This window comes from Gorilla gorilla, chromosome X (assembly GCF_029281585.2).
Source record: "Gorilla gorilla gorilla isolate KB3781 chromosome X, NHGRI_mGorGor1-v2.1_pri, whole genome shotgun sequence".
Lineage (NCBI taxonomy): Eukaryota > Metazoa > Chordata > Mammalia > Primates > Hominidae > Gorilla > Gorilla gorilla.
In genome coordinates this window covers 105,345,818-105,360,896 of record NC_073247.2, presented here as the reverse complement: position 1 = coordinate 105,360,896, position 15,079 = coordinate 105,345,818, and the positions used below count along the sequence as shown (strand labels likewise).

General features: G+C 39.9%; 1 pseudogene; it reads right to left on the bottom strand.

The window, feature by feature from the left end:
* Nucleotides 1–12,944: 12,944 nt before the first annotated feature.
* On the bottom strand, nt 12,945–13,493 carry LOC115932073 (large ribosomal subunit protein uL30-like; annotated as a pseudogene).
* Nucleotides 13,494–15,079: the final 1,586 nt, after the last annotated feature.

Sequence of the window (15,079 nt, the reverse complement as noted above, 5' to 3'; positions counted from 1 at the left end):
CAGTGAGCCAAGTTCGCTCCATTGAACTCCAGCCTGGGCGACAAGAGCGAAACTCCATCTCAAAAATAAATAAACAAATAAAAGTGATTAAGAGCTCCAAAGATGAAAACTCAGTGATAGTTATTGCCAGTCACACATATCCCATTCCACCATGATCTATGATCTTGAAGAACAAGAAGAAACTGATGGAAGCTATTAAAGGATCTGCTTCATTGAAAGCAATAATACAAAAATGATGAAGAACCCCCAAGAAAATTGGAGTGAAGGGTTTAGCAGAAGCCTTTGAAGACCTCAGCAAGATTTTTTAAAAGGTTATATGGACCCCCAACAACAAAAGGTTTTCATTAATAGAGAGGAATGCTTATGGTGCATTAAGCAAATCTGTGATGTAACAATGAAATAAACCAAACAACTAACCATGGGCATATTTCTGACAATAGTGATATATCCTGAAGAAGAACGCTCAGGCATGTCCTTCACAAGGTATTTCAGAAGAAGGCATTGTTATCATAGGAGATGACAGCTCTATGCATGTTATTGCCCCCTGAAGACCTTCCGGGGGACAAGATGTAGAGTTGGAAGACAATGACACTGATGATCCTGACCTTGTGTAGGCCTAGACTCATGTGTGTGTTTGTGGCTTAGTTTTTACACAAAAAGTTTTAAAAGTAAGTAAATAAATAAATTTAAAATAGAAAGCTAATTATGGTGGCATGCACCTGTAGTCCCAGCTATTTGGGAGGCTGAGGCTGGAAGGTATCTTGAGGCCAGGACTTTGAGGCCAGCCTAGGCAATATAGTGAAACCCTGTCTCTTAAAATAAACAAACAAACAAATAAATAAAAATAGATGAAAGCTTACAGAATAAGGATACAAAAAAGAAAATATTTTTGTGCAGCTGTGCAATGTGTTTATGTTTTAAGTGTTATTTAAAAACAAAGGTTAAAAAATTTAAAAGTTTATAAAGTAAAAACATTAGAGAAAATTAAATTTAATTGATCATTGAAGAAAGAAAAATATTTTTAAAATAAATTTAATGTAGCCTAAGTGTACAGTGTTTTTACAGTCCACAGTAGTATACAGTAATATCCTGGGCCTTCACATTAACTCATGAGTAATTCACTGACTCACCCTGTGATGGTTAATAATGAGTGTCAACTTGATTGGATTGAGAGATACAAAGTATTAATCCTGAGTGTGTCTGTGTAGGTGTTGCCAAAAGAGATTAACATTTGAGTCAGTGGGCTGGGGAAGACAGATCCACCCTTAATCTGGCGGGCAGAATCTAATCAGCTGCCATAGAATATAAAGCAGGCAGAAAAATGAGAAAAGGGGAGACTGGCCTAGCCTCCCAGCCTACATCTTTCACCCATGCTGGATGCTTTCTGTCCTCGAACATTGGACTCCAAGTTCTTCAGTTTTGGGACTCGGACTGGCTCTCCTTGCTCCTCAGCTTGCATACAGCCTATTGTGGAATCTTGTGACCCTGCAAGTTAATACTTAATAAATTCCCATATATATGATATATCATATATTACAGATATAGCTATATATCATATCATATATATAATATATCTCTACATATATCATATCATATATAGACATAGATGACATATATATCATATCATATAGATATAGATGACATATATATCATATCATATGTAGATATAGATGACATATATATCATATCATATATAGATATAGATGACATATATATCATATCATATATAGATATAGATGACATATATATCATATCATATATAGATATAGATGACATATATATCACATATAGATATAGATGACATATATATCACATAGATATAGATGACATATATATCACATATATATGTGATATATATCACATATATATGTGATATATATCACATATATATGTGATATATATCACATATATATGTGATATATATCACATATATGTCATATATATCACATATATGTCATATAGATCACATATATATGTCATATAGATCACATATATATGTCATATATATCATATATATATGTCATATATGACATATATGACATATATGACATATATATGACATATATATCATATATGTCATAATATCACATATAGATATATATGTCATATATATCACATATAGATATATGACATATATATCTTATATAGATATATATGACATATATATCATATCATATCTATCTATCCTATCCTATTAGTTCTGTCCCTCTAAGAGAGCCCTGACTAATACACACCCCAAGCAACTTTCAGTCCTGCAAACTCCATTGATGGTATGCGCACCATACAGGTGTTACATTTTTTAATTTTTCATGCTACATTTTTACTGCACCTTTTCTGAGTATAGATATATTTAGATACACAAATACTTACTCTTGTTTTACAATTGCCTGCAGTATTCAGGACGGTAACATGTATACAGGTTTTGTAGCCTAGGAGCAATTGGCTATACAATATACCCTAGGTGTGTAGTAGGCTATACCATGTAGGTTCCTGTAAGTACACTCTATGATGTATCCCTGTCATTGACTGATGCATGACAGTGTTTACAGTGTTTTAGAGGGAGAGCAAGTTAACCAAGTTTCTCATTCTACCAGGCCTGAGATTCTACCCCTTACCGTTTTATTGTGTTTTATAATATTTCTTGTAATTTAATTTAAGGCCCACCTAGATAATCTAGAATAATCTCTCCACATCAAGATCCTTAACCTAATCACACATGCAAAGACTCTTGCCAACTAAGGTAACGAGTCACAAATTCTCAGTATATTTCTTCTGTTCCTCCTTCTGATATTTCTCTTTCCTTAATTGAATACTTTTAAAATTCTATCTTGATTTACTTACAGTACCTTTCTATATATTACTTTGTTTATCTTAGTAGTTGTTCTAAGTATGACAATATACCTCTATAACTTAGTATGGTCTACTGGTATTGTCTCTACCTCTTATTCTGGAACTTTGATGTTAGATCTTTTGCTATTGCACCACAGGACTCTAAGGCTAATTTCATTTTTTTCCAGTCTATTTTTTTATCTCTTGTTCATAATGGATAAATTGTATTATTCTTTCTTCAAGTTTCTTTATTCTTTGCTCTTTTCTTTTTAATCTACTGTTGAGCTAATGTAGTGAATTTTTATCTCAGTTAATGTAATTTTTAATTCTGTAAATTATATTATATTTGGCTCTATTTTATTTCTTTCACTCCTTTGCCAAGATTATATATTTTTTCCATTAGTTCCAACAATATTTATAATTGATCATTGGAGCATTTTTATAAATTCTGCTTCATACTATTTGCCAGATCATTGCAATATCTAAATAATTTGCATTTTGACCTCTGTTGTTTTTTCAGGTTGTAATTTTCCATTTTTTGGGGTATGATGAGTAATTTTCTATTATATCCTAGGCATATGAGACTTCAGATTCTATTTAAATCTTCTGTTTTACTAGGGATTCATCTTATTTTAGTGTGCAAGTCTGGCCTCCTCTTTTGAGCTGTGTTTCCAATAACAATTTACTATCCACAACCCTTGCAGTGCTATTTTGGTTTACTTTGTGTAGCACTTGTGAGGCATTTTGAAACAGTGTGATTTTCTACACTGTAGTTTAGTTCTCAAACCTTTCTGTGTGTTGATACTAGTCACATTAAGGTGTGAGTCATTCCAGGGTCTTTTCAGTACTTCCTATGCAGATATAAAGATTCCCTGTCTCCAACTTCCTTCTCTTTGATATCCTTCCTTTACCCTCTATTTGGGAGGGAGATGGGCACCTTTTGATAGAACTTGGAAATGGTGCAAGTCTAGACTCACTACTTAGTCTTTTGTTATAATGTACCAACATGGAAGTGGAATTTTAGGTCATCTGACATGGCTTGTTGGGGAGTATTAGTAAAGACTTTCACTCGGCCCTCACTAATGCTGCCAGTGGGGGAGACAATTACCTCCTAAGGGTACTCAATGCCATCTTATTTGGCTGTTTTATTTATTCTACTGGCTTTTTCTCATAAATTATTTTATTCTATGTAATTTTGCAATTTTTTCACATGGTGTTCATATTTATTGGTGCTTTAAATATAAGAATTATTTGATAATTATAATTAAGAGTTTTAGAATTTGACTTAAATATTTCTTAATTCCTTCTTGCTCCTTTAATAAATAAAATATATTTTTTAAAGAAATTATCTATCACTTTCTCTTGTTCTCACTGGGAAGGTTGGTTAACGTACTGAGAATGCCATATAGCTGATAATTGAGTCTTGTTTTTATTAAAAATCAGACTAAGTTAGAGTCTGCTCAGGAAATTTACTGGAATTTAACTTTCCTTTTGTTCAGAGAACAAAATCTAGAGTTGGTAAATATCTTGTTTTGCTCCTTAAAATCATTAGTCTCTCAAGATTAATTGAATCCAATAACTCCCCTCTTGATTTATATTGTTTTGTGTAGCTGTTAATTGTCAGATTATATAGAAGGCAGAATAGCAGTCCTCCAAAGATATCAACATCCTAATCCTGAGAATTTGTGAATAGTTACCTTGCTTGTCAAAAGAGATTTTGCATATGTGATTAGGTTAAGGATCTTGATGTGGGGACATTATTCTATATTATCTAGGTGGGCCTTAAATCCAATTACAAGGAGACTTGAAAGATAAAAGAGGGAGGCAGAAGAGTCAAAGAAGGAGATACTATGATGGAAATATAGATCAGAATGCAATTGCTAGCTTTGGAGATGGTGGAAGAGAGCATGAGCCAAGGACTACAGGTGGACCCTAGAAGCAGGAAAAGGCAAGAAAGTAGATTATTTCTTTGAGACTGTAGAAAGTGATGCAGCCCTGTTAACACCTTGACTTTAACCCAGGCCTGGTTTCTGACCTCTGGAACTATGTGATAAGAAATTTGTGCTATTTTAAGGTACTAAGTTTATGTTCATTTTTTACTGCAGTCATAGGAAACTAGCATTGAGGTAATTATTGCTTGAAATTGTGTTTAAAGCATGATGACTTAGAGTGTTTTCTATAACTCTCTTAAATGACTAAAAATACCTGTTTTGATAAAATGTACAAGTCAAAAGTATTGCATTCTCACTACGATATAAACCTCTTGGGTCTTAATTGCCCTTTTATCTTGGTAATATTTATAACTTAAAAAAACAAAACTAAAAGTAAAACAAACAAAAAACTCAAAACTCTACTCCAGTTCACAAGTACCTTTTTCTCAACCCAGTTGCAGAGGTAGGTTAAATCATTCACTCAAACACAGATTTTGGTTAGGGGCCTTAACATTAAGAGAATATCAATTCTAACTTCTAATTATTAAGCAGTAGTTAAGAGCATGGGTTCTGTAGTCAGAGTATCTGATGTTTTCTCAAATACATCTCTGGAATTAAGCGGAAATGTTACAGTAGGTAGTTAGTCAGGCATGAGCAGGGCAGGAGAGGGCCCTCCCTACACCCCCACCAGGAAAGTCAGGTGACCATCTGGTGATGGTCAGGCGGTTTTTAACTGACTCTCTAAAATAATAATTGGTCGCAACCAGCACCAGGGGAAGGCAGCCTCCCTATAGATAGGAAACATCTGTAACTGGTAATTGGCACCTTTCAGGAGTTGGGCGAGTAAGCTCAAGCATGCACACCAGAAGACAAAATGGCAGAGTATGACCTTCCGGGGCCATTCTACCGGAAAAGAAAAGAAAGCCTCAGGTGGGCAGGCATACAACTTCTTAAACACACGCCCCACGTGAGCAACTTGAAGGGTAAGTGTAGTGTTTGACCTTTCGACTTGAGGTTTTATATGTTGGCATACTTTCAGGGTCTTTTGTCCAGGCTTCCACACATACAGGTTGCCCACCCTAAGGGAAGAACCATGGAAAAAGAGACATGAGACCCCGGAAGTATGCCAACATATAAAATCCCAAGCCAAAAGGTCAAACACCACGATTGTCCTCCAAGTCAACCACTTGGGTCTCTTCCAAATGTACTTTCCTTTCTTGCTTGCTCTGAAGTTTTTAATAAGCTTCTGCTACTGTTCTGAAACTTGCCTTCATCTCTTTTTCTGCCTTATGCCCCCTCAGTTGAATTCTTTCTTCTGAGGAGGCAAGAACTGAGATTGCTACAGACCGGTACAAATTTGCCACTGGTCATGTGGATATTCTCCACCACTAACATATTGGTACCATGTGACTTGGATACCTTCTACCCTTAACATATTTGATGCTGTTTGGCTTGGATTGTTCCCTAGTGGTGAGAGATCTCTATGCCTCACCTTCGTCAGCTGGAGGCATTTGACCCCCGTGTGTTGTTTTCTTCTCCCCTTTCTCTCTCTCCTGCTTACTAACCATCCCCCAGAACAATTCCTCTTGGTCATAAGTTAACTGTTCCCCGCAGCTAATTTCTCAGCTCACCATGATGGGTTGCTTGTGGAGGTGGGAAGGACCTTAGGGTCCATACCAAGTAGATCTGAGGCACTGATGACCCTTCTGGAAGGGAGGCTCAAAAGAGTGGTGAGGCTAAGGTCTAAAACCATGCAGTGTCTTGGGGTTTCCTCTGTTTTTTTGACTAAAATTAGCTCTTTTCCAAAACCCTGCATGGCCCAATGGCCCATTCTCCCGTTTTCTCTATGTGTGTTCTGAAATAGCCTTGTGCACCTGCCAGACCATCTGCCTCAGGGGCAAGTGCACCTCTTTGCTTTCACTTTGCATGCCACATGACTTCTTAAACACACACTCCCTATGACTCTCTGCGTTTCTGCGGCAGCAAAGACGTGGGCTCCCTTATAGATATCCCCTGAGATTTTTACTTGTTTTTACCAGCTCAGAGGGCCTCCAACTGTTCTTCTGTCTGCTGGCGTATGGCCTGGACAGACACTAATTGGAACTCTAGCTCTGCCAGCTCCTTATAATTTACCGTACGCTTTTTATTTCTGTTATGCCCCGGGGCCAAGTTTTTGGTGGCTTTTAAAAGCAGTTTGTTCACCTGCATAGGGCTTCACTCTGAACCTTTAAGGATCCCATCTACTTTCTTTTGGTTTTTCTGAGTAAGCACCACTTTGGGAGGAGGGGGAATTTTTCCTTTATTTGCAAGTTCTTATGCCAGGTCCAAGCCTTCCAGAGGTTACTATATTCTGCCCAGAGGGTGAATAAACATTGCCCTTTTGCATCCCAGGGCCGCTATTTTCATGAGCATATGAAGGCTTTCTATGAGTATTCGTCTTGTTTCCTTCCACTTCCTCCTATAGCCTCCATTTCTCTAATTACCTCCACACCCTTCTCAAGATGCATCAAGACCTTCAAAGTAATATTCTAAAGGAGGGGGAGAGAAGTCCACCCCCTTGCAGTAATTAGCTGAAAAGCAGAGTTATAAGAAAAGAGATAATCATTTTATTACTAAAATGCTTTGAGTGAGAGTCACTATAAGGTCATGGAAACAAGGATATAGGCTAGCCCAAGGCAGAAGACACAAGAGATCCATAGGACAGAGATGGAGGGTTGTCCCAGGCTAGCAGATTACCACTGAAACACAGAAAAAAGGTTATGGGGTACAGGGTAATGTTATGGGGTCTTTGGGGTGTTACTTTTCTGGCCAGAAACCTCCGTGGCTGGTGGCACCTTTGCCCAAGTTTTGCTTGTGCCCACTGGGCTCATTCTGCCCACTTGATCTGGCAGGCTGCACTCATCTCATGCTACCAGCCTGGATCCCACATTTTCAAGGGAGACTGCAAGTCAGGTGTGGAGCAGCGAGGAGTGTGTGAGCAATTATGGGGTCCAGCCACTGTCCAGTCAGACACTCCGGCTACTGTTGCAGGGTGGGCAGCTCCAGGTGCTGACATGAGTGTTGGCTGTCTGCGAGGCTGTGGCTGAACCAGGTGCACCACACGCAGCTTCCTAGGCTGGCACCAGGGAATGCGTTGGTGCCCAGAAACTTGGAGACACCGGGAACTGCAGGGACCCAAAGAGGGAGTCACAGCCCTGGCTTGGGGAGCTCCCAGGTCTGGGCTCCCCAAAGGGCCACAGCTTTTCTCTTCTCTTCTCTTGCAATGTGGTGAGCAAGGGCATGTGTCAGCCCTGTTTGTGTTACTGCTCTTTTAGCCTCATCATTCAGTGGGTCCTGAGTTCTTGCCCTGTGACCAGGAAGAATGAGGTATGCAGACAAGTGAAAGGTGAGCAAGAGGAAAAGGGGCTTTATTGAGCGGTAGAACAGCTCAGAGGAGACCTGCAGTAGATATCCCCTTTCTACAGCCAGAGTGTCCCGATGAGTGTTCAACTCCTAGCAGAGAGGAGACCCTAGAGTAGGAAGCTCCTCTCTGCAGACAGGTCATCTCATTGAGTGTTCAACTCCCTGGAGTGGAAAGCTCCTTTCTGCAGGCAGGTCATCCCGCTATCTCCCCATTGTCTTTCCATCTTCTCTTCAAGTGTGGCTGAGTCTGAAGCCTCCCATGGGCAGCCATGGGAGGGCCCAGGGAAAAGCACCACAAATTCCCCCTCTGGTCCATGGGACTGGTGGCCTGGCACCCAGGCTTTAGGTCCTCTTTGGCTTTAAGGTGGGGCTTCAGAAGGGACCCACCCCCTTCTGCCCAAAAGCCTGTCTGCTTCATGCCGCTATTCAATGTGCCCAGGCTGTTCATGCCAAGGGGCACCTGTAGGCCAGCACTGGGCAGTCCTCAGCACACCCTCGGCCTCCCTCCTATGCCTGTTTACACTCAATGTCTGGAGGGGACCGAGGTGGCAGGGGGTTGGCACGTCAGCGCTTCCTCAAGCATGTGCACACCCAGCGAGGCTGCGACAGCACTCTGGCTCAGCCCCGACCTTGTTCCAAGACTGGAGCAGATGTTGACAGCAGGGAACAGCCAGGCAGTGGAAGCAGGCATCCTCAATCCTGTGGGGGGCAGAGGGGCCTTCCCAGGTTTCCCAGAGTGCAGAGATGCTTGGGTCCACAGCCATGGCAGGGTGGCTGCAGCTGCACTCAGGGAGCTCCTGCCCCACCAACTTGGAATGGCGGGGCTCTCACTTGTCCCTAGCTCCTGCTGGTTCTTTGGAGCATGCAGCCCTGATCATGCCCCTTCACAGTCTGGGACAGGGGCTCCAGGTCATTAGTGGGCCCAGGCTGGCATCCGGGGCAGGGGTAATGTCACCGTGAGCTCCTACCACGTCCCCAGCATTCAGGAGTAGCTTGGGGCTTTCCCTCATCTGGCTCATGGTTCTGCCCAGGGAGTGCCTCTAGAAGCGAATCGCAGGCCCCGGTCCCAGCAGTCAGGAGTGTCAGGATCGGTGGTCACCCTGATGCAGGGCAGTCCCTGGGGATGTGGCCCTGGGCAGCCCCATGCAGAGCCTCCTCATGAAGCACAGGAACCCAGCGTCCTCAGTGGGGTGAATGTTGTGGCTGTGCCACTGACCAGGTCCCCAAAGTGGGCACTGCTCCCAGTTCCCACCCTGGGCCCCTGAAACATGGCCCCAGCTCCACACCCCAGGCCTGGCCCCCATGCTCCATGTGCAAATGCGTCCCTGCCCCTGGACCAGCTCCATTTTGGGGTCCCTCTCTTCCCGACCGCACTGCTCCCCGGCTATCAGGTGATTCAGCCTGGCCCTTTTATGGTGGCCCCCAGGGTGGGGGACTCCAGGAGGTTCCTAAGGGTGGGCTCCAGAGACTGTCTACCCTCTCTCCATGCCCTATCTGCAGCAGCAGCGGGCGAGAGTGGCAACACGGGGACAGGGTCTGGAGTGGTGGAGGCTCTGGGCCTGGGAGTGGGTCCCACCCAGCAACACAAGAATGGGGGTCATGCAGTTGGGTTCCTCAGGGCACAGGAGACATGTGGCACAGGAGTTTCACCACTGCCTTTGCTGCTCCCGCAGCCACTCCTGCTACCACTGTTCAAGCCTCCCCACTGCACCCAGCATGATGTCAGTGGCCACTCTAGATAGTCCACCACTGCCATCAGTAAGATGGGTTATTTCAAAACCTCAAGGATGGACAGGGGCCCAAGGTTCAGTGCAGTATTATTTGAAACATAAATTTTAAAAAATTATAATTAGCACTGCTAATTTACAACTATAAGGCAAATACCTGAGACCTCAGTTCATCATGAGCCCAGTATATTCAAATTCATTTGAAACTTATTACTTAGTTTTGCTTAAAAGTTTGGAAGGCTGTTATGGGTTGTGTCTCTCTACAAAATCGTATGTTGAAATCCTAGTCCCCAGTACTTTTGAATGTGACTGTATTTGAACATAGCATCTTTAAAGAAATTAGTAGTCATTCTCAATTGTCTGCCATTAAGATTTTGATAAATTTGGGATACTACGTGAAAAGTATTATAGTAAAATTTCAATGTAACAAAATGTTAGAAAATGAGCATTCTGGTTTACATAGTTTTTGCCTGAGTATTTAAAATGAAACAATTATGTTTCATTCCTCTGCTGAAAATATTTTAAACATGTTTTAGTTGTGTTAGTCCATTTTGCTGCCTCAGTAATGGTAGTCTGGGGAAGGTAATTCATTCTTTGGTGATTGAGAATCTTTCAGGACCTTCAGCCATTATTCTTAAAATAAATCATTTATAAAAATGACTTTCTTTTACTTGTAAATAAAGATATTTTAAGTGACTTGGTCTGAAGATGTAACTTTTAGATCTCAGCATCTACTAGAGAATATTTTATTGTGTTTTATATCTTTATTTTCTAGTTATCAGTATTCCTCTTCCTCCTATAGCACTGTAGAACAAAATTAAAATGTGATTACTAAGAATTACAATTCCTCTGATCTGGCTAATCAGTGTTTTATTATCTTAAGGCAGTTGTTTTCATAGTAATGAAAACAGAACTGTTTTAGGATTCAGAAGACCTGAGTTATAGTCCCAATTTTGTATCATAACAACCGTATGACCTGGACACATAACTTAAATTTTATTAGTCTTACATTACCCATAAAATCTAGATAGGTATATGTGAAAAATAGGCTAAAATAAATATATTTTTCTTCACTGCTTACCTAAAAGGTTGTTGTGAGGATCAAATAAGATATGTGTCTCAGTCGATTTTTGCTACTATAACAGAATAGCTGAGAGTGGATAACTTATAAAGAACACAGTTTTATTTTCTCACAGTTCTGGAAGCAAGGAAGTCCAAGATCAGGGTGCCAGCATCTTCTGAGGGCCTTCTTGCTGTGTCCTTCAGAGAAGAGGAACACTGTGTCCTCACATAGAGTAAGGTAGACAAGCATAGAGAAAAAAAGGGGCCAAGGTCACACTTTTCTAAAAGCATTAATCCTACACATATGAGGATAGGATTTGACCTCATGGTCTAATCATCTCTTAAAGATCCCAACTCTTAATACCGTTACAATGGCAATTTCATTTCAGCATAAATTTTGGACAGGACAAATATTGAAACCATACGAGCATGTAAAATGTCTGTAAAATTTAGAAAATACTATGTAATTATGAAGTGGTAATGATTAAAGTAACAAGATTTAAGTATTTTTAAGTATATATATTAATATATTAACAATATAGTATTTATAATATATAATTATATTATAATATTTGTAATGCAGAATATAATTTAATGTAATATATATTTTATAAGAGACAGGATCTCACTCTCTCACCCAGTGGAGTTGAGTGGTGAAATCATGGCTCACTGCAAACTCAAACTCCTGGGTTCCAGCAATCCTCCTGCCTCAGACTGCTGAGTTAGTGGGATTACAGGTGCCTGCCACCATGTCTGGCTAGTTTTTACTTTTTATAGAGACAGGGTCTCACAATGTTGCCCAGGTTTGTCTTGAACTCCTGGCCTCAAACAACCCTCTTAACTCAGTTTCCCAAAGCACCAGGATTACAGGTGTAAGCCACCACTCCCAGCCAGGTTAAGTATTTTAAACACAACAGTTTCAAATAAATTTTGGAGGAATTTGCTAATTTCTTATATAAACTCATGAGAGTCAGCCAACAATATTTATATTCAATGAAATGTTTTGTATTTAATTAAAAGATGACCTATTGAACGATTTTTAAATGAAAAAACTTAATCTTTACCTGCATTATTTTCTGGGAGCAAATATGATGTTTATACATATAAAATTCCAAGTACTGGTTTCTAGTAGGAAGAAAGTTGACATTTTGACTTAATGTGCTTCACATACCTACAGGCGCAAGAAAAAAAAAACTGCTCTCTTGTTACTAATTAGTAGACATACAGTAATACGATATGAAAATCGGAAAGCACTGGGAGTGGGTAAAAATTGAAATCTCTTTCTGGCAATTTCTTTAAAAAGCTTTTCCTCTTGGCAATGTATTTTCTTTGCACTTTAAAGTGGTACCTACTTGTTAAACAATATGAGTATCACAGGGATCCTGAGATTAAGTAAAATATCACATGGACCCTAGCTTTTCTATGTAGCCAAGTTGTTTACCACTTAATATATTATGCCTTTAGATATCATAAGAAGGAGTATAGCATAGTAATTAGGCACGTAGGCTCTGGAGACAGAAAGCCTGGTTGAGAAACCAGCTTCATCATTTGCTAACTGTGTGCATTTGGGAAGAGGCCCTTGTATTCATTTCCTATGGCTACTGTAATGAATTTCATGGCTTAAAGCAAAAAAAAAAAAAAAAATTATCATCTCACAATTCTGGAGTTTGGAGGTTTGAAATTAATATCACTGGGCTAAAATTCATATGTTGGCAGAGCTGCTTTTCTTTATGGAAGCTCTAGGGGAGAACCTGCTTTTTTGACTTCCAATTTCTGGTGACTACCAGTATTCATCAGCCTGTGGCTGAACCACTTAAATCTGTGCCCCTGTGGTCACATTGTCTTCTCTTCTATTTGTGATTGAATTTAGAGCCCACCTGGATAATACAAGATAATCTCTCCTTCTCAAGATCTTCAAAATATTTTTTTTCAGTTTGAAAGTAATAACTGTTTATTAACTGACCAGCTTACAAAAATAATCATGGTAGACACTTTAGTTTATCTTTCTAACAAACCTGTTGTTCTGGTGTGCCCTGTTGCCAGCATCTCCACCATCTAGAAAATGTGTCTTTTTTTTTTTCCCCCCCACATCTGGAGAGGATAATTTGAAGGGCCACAGGAAGTTATTTGCTTCTTTGAAGCACTTTCCAAAATTATAGATGCCATGAGTCAAATCCTTCCTGCAGATGATGCCCTATTTACTGAGACATTGAGCAATCAAAGTGTTATCTGTCACAGCAATTTGCTTCTTATTGATTTTGCCATAACAATGCTTGTAGATTAGTTTATTTACTGATTTCAGGTTTGGGTAACCCTATGGTTCTACAATCCTCAGCATGTTAACTGAAGCCTTGTTGAGCTTAACAAAAATTCCATTGAATATGTGACATAGGCAGAGAAGCTGCAACACCTTTTGGAACTTTGGGCTCACACCATTAACAACTCTAATCCTGACGACAAAAGCCAGTTTGGATTCAGCAGGTACAGGGAAGTTTCCAGCTTTTCTTGTCATCCTAGCCATTCATATTTCATTTCTGTACATCTGCCTATAGTCATTGTGATAGTAATTCACTTTTTCATAGACAAAGCATGCTTTCCTTTGTTCTCCTTGCCTTTCAAAGCATCTTTTGGGCAAACTTTTTTCTCTGGTGATTGATCTTCAACTATGTAAAATTCCTTTTACTTATTGTTAAGGGTTTCTGGCACAGAAGAAACCTCTTCTTCCTCTTTTCAACACCCTCCATGGGTCAACACCCTCCATGGTTCCAGCTGGAAAAGAGCAAGATTTTTAAAATCCGAATCCCATCTACAAGTACTCTGTAAAGTAACATTTACAAATTCCAGGGATTAGGAGCAGATATATGCGGTGGGGGTGGGGTGGGGGAAGTATGGGACTATTTATCAGACTACCACAGCACTGAAACCTTTCTGAGGCTTCATTCTCTTTATCTCCACAGTGAGGATGATAACAGCACCCACCTCCATGGAGGTCCATGGAGAACTTTAAAATAATGCAACAATTTATGTAAGCTTTCTGGCCACATGGGCCAGTTATATATTAAATGCTCTTATGATAGCACAAAACTCCTCTTCCAGATAATTTTTAAAATAGAACATACTCATCATCACGTGCATATTTTTATTATGACGAAACACAAACATAGAAAGTAGAAAATCAGAGGCAAACCAGTAAAATTGTATTTTTTCAGTATTCCTTAAAACCCTGAACAAAGTTGCCTGTTTTCTTCTAAATCATACTGAAGTCACTTGCTAATGTTGAAGAATGATCAGGATTAAATATGAAGAAGTGTTCTTCTCCTGACTACAATTATGACTGACAAAGCATAACTCATGACATGGGGAGCATTGAATCTGCAATGCCTCCTTTTTAAACGAATACATGTTTTTAATTTTAGATCCACAGAAAAATTGCAATGGTAATACAAAGGGACTCCATACGTTTTCTACTCAGTTTTCTCTACTGTTAACATCTTACATTACTAATGTGAAAGAAAAATAAATATCGGGACCCCAAAATCAGTAAGCTAAAGGGAAAAGTCAAGCTGGGATCTGCTTAGGGCAAACCTGCCCCTCATTGTATGAAAAGTCACCCCTCTGCTCACTGAGATAAATGCATATCTAATTGCCTCTTTTGGAGAGTTTAATCAGGAACTCACAAGAATACAACAGTTTGTCTCTTATCTACCTATGACCTGGAAGCCTCCTCCTGACTTTGAGTCATCCTGCCTTTGCTTTGAGTTGTCCCGCCTTTCCAGACCAAACCAATGTTCATCTTATATACGTTGATTGATGTCTCATGTCTCCCTAAAATGTATAAGACCAAACAGTGTTCTAACCACCTTGGGTCCATGTCATCAGGACCTCCTGAGGCTGTGTCACAGGCACGCATCCTCAACTTTGGCAAAATAAACTTTCTAAATTAACTGAGACCTGTCTCAGATATTCAGGGTTCACATCTTGGTAACCATGAAAGGATTCTGAGTAAAGGCATCCCTGACCTTTGACAAATCTCCTATTGGTGCTTGGTACCAGTATAAACTAACTTTTTGACTAAAACCAATAGGACAATTTGTTGAGGTCTGGGAGCACGCCCCGCCATATTTCCCA